This window comes from Balaenoptera borealis (assembly GCF_965194805.1).
Source record: "Balaenoptera borealis genome assembly, chromosome: 13".
Lineage (NCBI taxonomy): Eukaryota > Metazoa > Chordata > Mammalia > Artiodactyla > Balaenopteridae > Balaenoptera > Balaenoptera borealis.
In genome coordinates this window covers 3,031,545-3,043,171 of record NC_138870.1, presented here as the reverse complement: position 1 = coordinate 3,043,171, position 11,627 = coordinate 3,031,545, and positions in this window count along the sequence as shown.

The window sequence follows — 11,627 nt, the reverse complement described above, 5'->3', positions numbered from 1 at the left end:
GTTGTGGTGCATGGGCTTAGTTGCTCCACGGCATGTGGGATCTTCCTGGACCAGGGCTCGAACTCGTGTCCCCTGCGTTGGCAGGCGGATTCTTAACCACTGCGCCACCAGGGAAGTCCTTTTTTTTTTTAAAGATTTTTTTTTTTTTATGTGGACCATTTGTAAAGTCTTTATTGAATTTGTTACAATATTGCTTCTGTTTTATGTTTTGGTTTTTTGGCCGCGAGGCATGTGGGATCTTAGCTCTCGGACCAGGGATCAAACCCGTACCCGCTGCATTGGAAGGCGAAGTCTTAACCACTGGACCGCCAGGTAAGTCCCTCTCTCTCTCTTTTTGATATCCTTTCCCATACCTTGGCTCAGGGCTCATGGTGTGTGCTTTATAAACTCTTGCCGACAGTCATTAATTTGGAGTGTTTCCCAGACTAAAGTCACCTGGGCAGGAGAAACCTTGCCTGGGTCAGAATGACCCTGTGGAGCCGCCTGGAAAGTAGAATCTGTGGGTTGGACATGTGTTACCCTCTCCTGATCTCATAGGCACGTTCATCATCCCCATTGGGCACCCAGCCTCATGATGCTGTATTCCAGGGCTCGGTTACTTGGTGCTTTTTTTTAAAATGAATTTATTTTTTGGGCTTCCCTGGTGGCGCAGTGGTTGAGAGTCTGCCTGCCAATGCAGGGGACACGGGTTCGAGCCCTGGTCTGGGAAGATCCCACATGCCGCGGAGCAACTAGGCCCGTGAGCCACAACTACTGAGCCTGCGCGTCTGGAGCCTGTGCTCCGCAAGAGAGGCCGCGATAGTGAGAGGCCCGCGCACCGCGATGAAGAGTGGCCCCCGCTTGCTGCAACTAGAGAAAGCCCTCGCACAGAAACGAAGACCCAACACAGCCATAAATAAATAAATAAATAAATAAGTTAAAAAAAAAAAAAAAAGAATTTATTTTTTTTGGCTGTGTTGGGTCTTTATTGCTGCGCGCAGGCTTTCTCTAGTTGAGGCGAGCGGGGGCTACTCTTTGTTGCGGTGCGCGGGCTTCTCATTGTGGTGGCTTCTCTTGTTGCAGAGCACGGGCTCTAGGCGTGCAGGCTTCAGTAGTTGTGGTGTGTGGGCTCAGTAGTTGTGGCGCATGGGCTTAGTTGCTCCACGGCATGTGGGATCTTCCCCGACCAGGGCTTGAACCTGTGTCCCCTGCGTTGGCAGGTGGATTCTTAACCACTGTGCCACCAGGGAAGTCCCTTGGTGCTGTTTTAAACTTTAGATGGTACTTACTGGTTGACAAGAGGGTTGCCACTCACAGGTTTATTACTGGTCAGTGTAAATATCATCCATCAACTTGAATGCTATTTTATGCAAGAAGTCTTCTCTGATTTCCTCACCTAGAAGTAATCTTTCCTTCCTCTAAATTTCACCATGCATGATTTCTACCATCATAGCATCCATCACTTTCTAAATTTGTATTAAGTTATTTACACACACATCTTGTCTCCCCTCCCAAACCATGTGTTTCCTGAATCAGGATCCTGATTGTTTTTACACAGACAATCCTATTTAAACCTCACAACTACCCACCACCCCATGACATAGGTGCTTTATCTCTACTTTACAAGTGAAAAACCTGAGGACCCAAGAGGTTAACAATATCTAGTATAGTAGATTAATATCTAGTATCTAGTAGAGTAGATCTTTAATAGGTCACACTGCTCCTAAGTGATGGAGCCTGGATTCACACTCAAGCAGTCTGACCCGAGTCCATGCTCTTTGTTCCCGGGCCTCAGCGTCCCCCAACCATGCTTCCTGCACATGGTAGGCAGTAACAGTGCAGTAAATACTTGTTAAATGAGTTCATTAATCCGTTATACAACAAGAAGGTTGGTCAGCTGGTAGGAGATCCTCCCAGTTTCTGATGCCTCCTCCGACCTACAGCATTAGGACAGTTTAGACTGTAAAGGATTTAGGAGTAAAATTAGGGGTTATTGAAGGGCTATATCTGCCTCCAGACCACGTTTGACCAATACGGACATAAGTTGCATTAGAATTAGCCTAGGACGCTGCTTCACAATCATACGGAAACCTAGCTAAGACTGATAACTTCCTAAAGAGGAGAGGTTACACATCTTAAAGAACTAAATTATGTAACTCTTTGAACCTTGTTGTTGTGTGTGTTTGGAGGGTGGGGTAAGGGCATATATATTGTATGTGTAATATACGTACACACATATATATATACGTATATATACACACACACACACGTATATTATATATCTTCCAGGTTTGTTGTGAGGTTTCATGAGATAATGTGACGTGCCCAGCACAGTGCTTGGTGCACAGTAGGAACTCCGTACGTGTGAGCCCCGCCCTCCACTCCACCCTCGTTTCCCACTTTGCAGCTAAGCCGAAAGAAGGCACAAAGCCAGAGGAAAGATGAATGGATGACAGCTGGCAATAAGAGACATGTTGGTCAAATTCCACAAGAGAAATTGGCTGTGAATCAGAGGTGGCAAAGTCCACTTCCAAGACTCCAAAGAGCAGCTTTTATTCTTGCAAGAAAAGTTAGTCAGGAGAGGGACAAGTGAGAGGTCTCCTGGAAGAAGGAGGAGGTAGTTATTCGCAGCAGAGCGTGAAATTGGTTCTTGGGAGGCCTTCCCTGTAATAAGTGACTATTTTGCTGGGCAGGATTGGATTAGCTCAGGGGTATTTAGCAATCTATATAGCTCGCTGGGTCCTCGGCACTTTACTGAGGAATAGGAAGATTAATTGCAGGCACCTGTCTGCTCATCCCATGTAATATAACCAACACTGGAAGGTTCCTCTCGTTGCAGAAACTGCTCAGTCTCCCGCCTCTGTGAAGTTTGCCCATCTGTCTGGAAAAAGGCAGTTCAGGCCATGTTTTTCCCAAGCAATAGAAAAAACCAGTCTCAACAAAGCGAGAAGTTTGTCCTAAGAAGCTGGAAGTTTACTTAAGAGATATTTCAAGAACCTATGTCTTCGGTAAGTCTCCCCTGAAACAGACTCCTAGATGGAGACATGCATACAGGGTGTTGGGGTTATTTTGTTTTTTGTGTGTGTTTTTTGGAGGTGGAGTATATTCTTAGGAATGACACGTGTACGGCAGTAAGGGAAGCAGAATTGGGCAGAGGGAGAAGGTGAACTTCGATGCTGTGGCACCAGGGGCCTCAGCTGAGCCCGTGGAGGCTGGATAACGGTGCAGAGTTGTCCCCAATAAAACGAGGTGTGGCCTCACATCCCCAGTGACCAGCCATTTGATGCTGGTGGCCCCAGGGAGGGGTGGAACCTTGGCCAAGGCAGCTCCCTCGCCAAGGGCCCTTCAGAGGGAGCTCAGCTGTGAACCACCAACAGCCAACACTGCAGCTGCTATAACCTGCTCTAACCTGCCGTGCAGCTGTGAGCCACATTCAGAGTTCAAAATCTAGGGAAAATGTTGAACTGCCACGATGTCAGACAGGACAGACAGATTTCAGACGGACAACTGTCCTAGATTTCATCTAGGAGCTGAGATTTGGGAAGGGGAGGAGAAAGGGCCATCGTGTGATTGGCAGTTTTCTGCAGTGGAGATGGGCCAGAGCCAGGCCTAGATGGCCTGATACAAGCCAGCTATGTCTGTGGCTTGACGGAGAAGTCTGTGTTTTTCTTCTCGACTGCAGAAATTAAGGAAGTAGAATAACTGGACTGCTACACCTGGAAACTTAACCCCATAGCCCAGAATCAGAGCAGGTACTCTACGCATGTCTTTTTGCATTGAATAGCATTTCACTGGTTTGGCGTTTCTGACTGAGGGATCCATTGGCTGTCTTTGCAGAAAGTGGGGGAATTTTTCTTGGAGTATACCTGCACCAGTATGCCCACCTTGATTTAATTGTATGGGGGTAGACAAGTCTTGTTCATAAAGTGTGTCAAGCTCGAGGAAGAAAAGGTAAGAAGATGAGTTTATTAGACCTTGGAAAACAAAACAAACAAAACACCACAACTGAGCAAGCAACCTCATCCACCTGTGGTTCCCTCCGTGGCTGACACTTTACATTCCCATAGCATTTTCCTTGTATATCTCACTTAGCATCTATCTTTTGTTAAAGGGCTTCTTGATTTTGTTTGTTTTTAAAGCTGCTGTTCTATCAGGTTGTAAATGCCTGGAGAGGAGGATCTCCAGACATCCTGCCTTGTTTTCTTCACAGTCAGGGATGATATTCAAGATAGTTAACACCCAGTACAGAACAGGAACCAACCAAATCAAATGGACACTGGTCTTGGCAATTTGTACAGCCACACTGGTGTATACAGCTGAGTATGTTTTCTGCACATAGAAGGCTTCCAATAAACGACTGTTGGATTGAATTTCATTGGTTTGGTGTCCTGGCCCTGGCATCTAATGGCTTTCTTTCAGAATTCAGGCTACTTTTTCTTGCCAAGATAGGACCATAACCATTTTTCCTCCTTGATTTAATCCTGCAAGAGTCTTTGAGTAATTGTGAAGAACTTTGTGAGTTCTTCAAACCTGCATTGTCCAATATGGTAGACACTAGCCACATATATAAGGTTGCTAGATAAAATATGGGACACCCAGTTAAATTTGAATTTCAGATAAATAAAGAATAAATTTGTAGTGTAAATGTGTCCCATGCAATATTTGGGATATACTTAAACTACAAAATTATCTGTTGCTTATCTGAAATTAATAATTAACTGAGCATCCTGTATTTTCATTTGCTAAATCTGGTAACCCTACACACGTGGCTATCTAAACTTAAATTAATTGAAATGTAATAAAAAATTTAAAATTTATTTTCTCAGCCTCACTGGCCACATTTCAAGAGCTCTGTAGCCACATATGTGGCTAATGGTTCCCATCTTGAACAGCACAGATATAGAACATTTCTATCATTGCATAAAGTTTTATTGGACACTAACTTTGCCAAGCAAACGATAGCAGGAAAGTTTTGTGTATTTTACACATTAAAAAAATATGTATTTGGAGCCTAGAAGACCCCTTCTAACATAGCCAAGAAGCCACATTCTTCATGTTTCGGTCTGTTACTTTTACTGAATATGCAGGATATTTGTTCCAGATAAATGAGCCTGTATGAGAGAAGCAGCTCCTGCAAACCTACGTTTGTGGACGCTGTTGTCCTGCTTTTCTCCTGGGACTACCAGGAAATGTCAGCTGTCAGATCAGAGCAAGTCAAAATTTAAAGAGTTCTAAATGAAAAATAAATGTGTTGTTATTTGACTTAATAGTCTCATTATTCATAGATTTTCCTAAATTGATAAGCAGATAACATTATCACCTAGAATATTTGTTTATAACCCAAGTCTGTGATGAACTTGGTAAACACAGCAGAAGTCTTCCCTCTCTTAATTAGCCTTTTGGGAGAAAACCTGTTTTGAATCACTGCCTGCAGCCCCAGGAGTCTTATAAGGAGCAAGAGTAGATTAAGCTCTAGGAGGGGCACACTCCGAAAGCTGATTTTTACGTATGACTTGGTGAATCTCAAACAGAAACTGGCTAACATGCCAGATGTGACCAGCTTAAAAGTGACAAGACTACATCAACGTCAAGGGCAGGGATCTAAAGGATTTGACATATTAAACAGTTGTACACCAAAATATTATAAAAAACAAAATTAAAGACAAATGACTTAAGTTTTAAAATTTTGCTACGTGTGTGACAGAGTTGATGCCATCTGTACATAAGAAATTCTCACAGATCAATAAGAAAAAGACAAATGCCTCAGTAGAAAAATGACCAAATGATAGGAAAGTCACAAAATAAAAAATACAAAAGGCTAATATACCCTTTAGTGTCTAGAATAGTGACTGTCACATAGCGGGCACTCAGTAAATACCCACTGTATGAATGAATGTCTATGAAAAACATTTGATTTCAGGAATAATAAAGAACTGCAAATTAAAATAACAGTGAAATAAATTGTTTTCACTGGCCAGCTTTGTAACACTGAAAAAAAAAAAAAGTACCTGGTGTTGGTAATGGTGAGGGGAAATGTACCAATTACCCACTGTGGGTGGGAGGGTGAAGTGGTATCAACTTTTCAGTGGAACAGTTGACAATATGAAAAAAGCTTTGTCTAAAACCTTTGACACAGCAATTTACAGGAAGTTATTATGAGAAAATACTTACAAATGCTCAAACCTACGTGTACAATAGTAAGGTAGATGATATACATTTTTGATTGTTGCTTCTTGGGTCAGTCTTTTAACATACCCTCTAGGGCTTAGTGGTTGGCGCATAGACATGGGATACATCCAAGTCAGGCCCCTCCTTCCACCAAATTATCCAAGTTGGAGATGGAAAAGGAGTTCTGTCTTTGTCCTTGGCATGCTGGCTGTCAGGGTGGGCTCTAGAGCTGACAGCGGCTGTGACCTCCACTCCAATGTGGCCAAAATATAGAAGTAGAAATGAGACAGACAGACAGAGGGAGAGAGAAAGAGAAAGTGTTCTGGTGAAACTTGAGTCAATAAATCCAGTCAACTTTAAGGCCAGTATACTTTCTTCCTTTCTGTGGTTTTGTGACCCAGTTAATTCTACTTTTTTGCTAAATTTAGCATGAGCTTGGACTTCCACTTCTATCAAGATGGAGTAAAAGGGGCCAAATTTACCCACCCACCAGAAACAACTAAAAATCTAGACAAAATATTTTTTTTAAATAGCCATTTTCGAGATATTGGACATCAGGCCTGATGAAATAGGAAACAAATGAGGTAAGCCCTGTGAGTGCCCAGCCTACTGCCTTGAGAGATTTTCCAGATGGTGGCATGGAAAGGTGGAATCTGGGTAGAGCCTCGAAGATTCCCTGAGGTGAGGAGCTGAAGCTAGAGTCCAGAGAGACCAAGACAGCTAGAGTTTGCAAGACAGAATACCAGATAGGAGAGAGCTACACACAGAGAGAAAAATGACAACAACAAAAATCTAGAGATCTTCAGAGGGTCCCCCTTAGGTATTCAGTAGAATACTCACCAGCACATGAATGTGAGGAAACTGTTCAAGGTCAGGGAAAGAACCACCTGAAAGTATTACGGGAACAGTAACAAGAACTCATACAGGGCCTGAATAGTGCCTGTGCCCACTAGCCAGACCAGAAATCTTATAATTCACAAGTCATTAGGCAAAGTACTCAGAAGGATTTTGCCTCAGCTGTGGGGCAAAATTGGCTGTCGACTAAATGCCGCTCTGGTCCTGCCTAACAAATTTAAAAAAAAAAAAAAAAAAAAACACTTGAAAGGATCAAATTGTTTCCAAACAACTGTGCCCCAGAACAAACTCAAGAATTGGGACTCCAAAAATATCCAGCACTCAGCAAGGTAAATTCACAGTGAAAGGAATTAATGAAAATTTACTGGGCATACTGGGAAATATGACCTGTAATGAGGAAAGTAAACAAACTGACTCAGAACTGATGCAGATATTAGAATTAGCAGGCAAAGACATTAAAATAGCTATTATAACTCTGTTCCATAGCTTCAGAGGCTCAAGGAAGGATTGACTACGTTAAGTAGAGATGTGGAAGATATTTTTAAAAGACCCAAAATCAACTTCTAGAAATAAAAACTGTAATGTCTGAGATAATGAGTATACTGGATGGGATTAACAGCAGATTATTCATAATGTTTTCAAAGTCCATCCATGTTGTAGCATGTGTTAGTACTTCATTCATTTTCATGCCTGAATTATATTCCATTGTATGGATATACCACAATTTATTTATCCATTCATTGGTTGATGGACATTTGAGTTGTTTCCACTTTTTGGCTATTATGAATAATGCTGCTATGAACATTCATGTACAATTTTTTGTTTGGACATGTTTTATTTCTCTTGGGTATGTACTTTGGAGTGGAATTTTCCTAAGCTTTTTTATCCTCTTATCTCCATTTATCAAATATATAAATAACATAATTCCAGCTGGAGTTGCTGGAATTGCATGGTAATCCTGTGTTTAACCTTTTGAGGAAGTGCCAGACTGTTTTCCAAAGCAGCTGCACCGCTTTACGTTCCTAACAACAGTGAAGTCCAGTGAATCTATTTTTTGTTGTTGTTGCTTGTGCTTTTGGTGTCGTATCTAAGAAACCATAGCCTAGCTAAAGCTCACAAAGATTCACTCCTAGGTTTTCTTCTAGGTGTTTTATAAGTTTTGCTCTTACATTTGGATCTGTGATTCATTTTGAGTTAACTTTTGTGTATGGTATGAAGTAGGTATTCACTTTCTTTTTTTTTGTCTGTGGCTACCCAGTTGTCCCAGCACCATTTGTTGAAAAGACTATTTTTTCCCATTGAGTGGTCTTGGCATTCTTGTTGAAAATCAACTTATCACAAATGTGAGGGATTATTTCTAGACTCTCAATTCTATTCCATTGATCTATCTGTTTATCTGTATCCCAGTACCACCTTACCTTGATTACTGTAGCTTTGTAGTATGTTTTTGAAATCAGAAAGTGTGAGTGCTTACATTAATTCTTGATTACATTAATTACATTAATTCTTGCTTACATTAAGCTAAAATATGTCTCCTTGTAACTTCTCCCAGTCTGCCCTTTGGAGACACCCAGTTAGTTTGTCTAGAGAATACACGTGCTTATACAGCTTTGTGTTTTAAAAATCCCAAATTCTTGGACTTCCCTGGCAGCGCAGTGGTTAAGAATCCACCTGCCAATGCAGGGGACACAGGTTCGATCCCTGGTCCGAGAAGATCCCACATGCTGTGGAGCGGCTGGGCCTGTGTGCCACAACTACTGAGCCCGTGTGCCACAACTACTGAAGCCCATGCACCTAGAGCCCATGCTCCCCAACAGGAGAGGCCACCACAGTGAGAAGCCTGCGCACTGCAACGAAGAGTAGCCCCCGCTCGCCGCAACGAGAGAAAGCCTACACACAGCAACAAAGACCCAGTGCAGCCAAAAATAAATAAATAAATTAAAAATATATATATCCCAAATTCAGTGTAAGGAAAACTCTTGGATCATCATCTGCAAATTTAGTTTCCTCTCTCAGGATTTCTGCCCTGGTTCCAGATTGCATATCAGTCAAAGAGAACGAAAGAGCACCCTTAGCACTTGCTATTTGCCCAGAAAGGTATACTTTCAGATAGGAAATTTCTTTCTCACCAGCAAATACGAGGGGGAAAAAATTTGTAAGATCCAATGCCTTGGTCTAGCTGGACTTGATAATTTGGATGTAAGAGAATCCACTGATCTAGTTTAGTCACTGGCTGGGTGACCAGGGCCACACGCTTCCCTTTCTGTGTCTTTGTTTTCCCACCTGTTTTATCCCATACCCCTCCCTTCCTCAGAGGGAGTGTGGGAAAATGAAAATAAGAGTACAACTATGTGAAAAGCTTTTAGTTTGAAAGATACTAGGAAAATACAGGATGCTATTAGAGTGGATCTGTTCTGAACAATAACCATTAAAGACCAATTAACACATTTTAAGAATTAAAACTACAGTAAAATAACCAGTTTGAGTATGTCATTGCATCACCTTTCAAACACACAGACATGCAGACCCAGCTAGAAAACTGTTTAATCCTAAATTAAATGTGAGGATTAGGACTGCTGGCCTCGTTTAGATTCAGTCACTCAAATTGCCACTGCAAGTTCGGCGACTACTGTCAATTTTTAACTGTGCAGTGGACTCTTGTCAGGATTAAGCAGGTCAGACTTTATTCAACACAACATTGACTGTCCCTGGTGCCTTATTTTTACCTGAAAAAAAATAAAGGAAGGCCTTTAAAAAAAAACTCTGGTTAATAATAAATACTTAAAGATTATAGTGTGTTAGAAGCTTACAGGTATCGTAATATCTAAATGGATTTGTTGACCTTTAAATGGAGCTTGGCTCTCATGTCTATTTGTCACGATTTCCTACTTATTTCCTTCCCCACTTTTTCCCCATTGTCAACTCTTGTTATTCTCAGTGATCACGGAAAAAAAAAATATGTTAGTTTGAGGGACTTAACCTGCCAGCCTGTGTTGTTTTTGTCACATTATCTCTCCTCCTTGACTGAACTATTTCTCTTCTTCCTTGTTTTTTTTTAGTTAAGGTATAATTGACATACAACATTATATCAGTTTCAGGTGTCCAATGTAGTGATTTGGTATTTGTATATATTTCAAAATGATCACGGCAATAAGTCTAGTTAACATCTCTTAACTGAACTACTTCTAATCGGGCTCATTACAGAGCCTCTAACAGTAAGAATTAAAGGCTCTAATACAAGCTTGTACCGACAAACAGAATCTCATTAAGAAGTTCGTTTTGGTCCTCCCCCCAGCTCCTCAAGAGAACGCGCTAGTGATAATATCCAGTCTAATTATGTATTTTCTACATGTGATTACAATGCAGCAGGATTATCGGATTGCATAAAGTTTGAAGCGTTCTTCTCATGAAGTAAACTGTCATTAGTATTAGTGAAGACAGAAACCAATTTTTGGAAAGGAGGAATGAATATAAATATGAGTTAGGGCAAATTGGATGACTGGGTGAGCCACGCTGGGATGCAGAGGTAAAGAAATTGAAGCTCTATGTCCTATATTTAGTATTTAAATAACGATAATTTTAAAGATCTTTCTTAGGGGAAGTCTGTTGATGTGCCAGGCCTGGAAGAGAAGAAGGATGTCTCTGTCATAGTGCAGACAGCTCACATTTTTACCCTTTCTCTATTCCCCACTGCACATAACTTCCACTCATAGGCCTGGGGATAGAGACAGATCTTCCACAAGCATCTTGTTATCTAGTAGTGAAATATTAGTAACAACTTAAAAGTCCCAACTGAAGTAGTGTTTAAATAAGTTTTAGTTCAGCCATGTGATGAAAGATTATGCTGTCACTTAAAATAATATTGTATATTTAAAAATTAGTGATAATTTTGATGGAAATATGGAAATATGATTATAGTGTTAGGTTAAAAAATAAAACATGTTCATGAAGTAAAAAAAAAAGAAAGGAAGAAACGTATTTAAAAGTAAAAGCATAGAAAAATATTGGAAGGAAATATATCAAAATGTTAATATGGTTATCTCTGTGGTAGAATTATGAGTGGTTTTTACACTTTTTTTTTTTTTGCTTACCTCTATTTTGTAAATTTTCTAAATATAAAATGTATACTCCTGGAAGAATAAAACAATGAAGGTTAGTTTTTAAAGAGTGTTAACAAATAAAATGGTTTTCTGGCCTTTATAGAGATAAAATAATGTAATTTTTTAAAGTATGTCTTTTGCTGTTCTGATGAATAGAATTTATTATAGACCTAGTTTGTTGTGTGTATGTATGAATGTGTGTGTGTGTGTGTGTGTGTATGTGTGTGTTGGGGGGGGTGATCTTGGATACACAGAGTTAAATTTAACATTTTAAATTAATCACATGGTTGACATCTGCTATGACCAGGGCCCCTTCCCAGGTATTGCAGAGGACACAGTTGTTATGAGGCACAGACCTTGTTTACAGAAGGCCTACATCAGATGTGGAAAAAAGGCTTAAACGTGGAAAAGTCAATAACAATCCCCATAGCAAGCTGATAGGTTTTTCCACAAGTCATTACATGATGTTCCGTTCATGTAATTTGATGACCAGAAGATGCTTCTTGAGAGGACCTGTCCACTTGA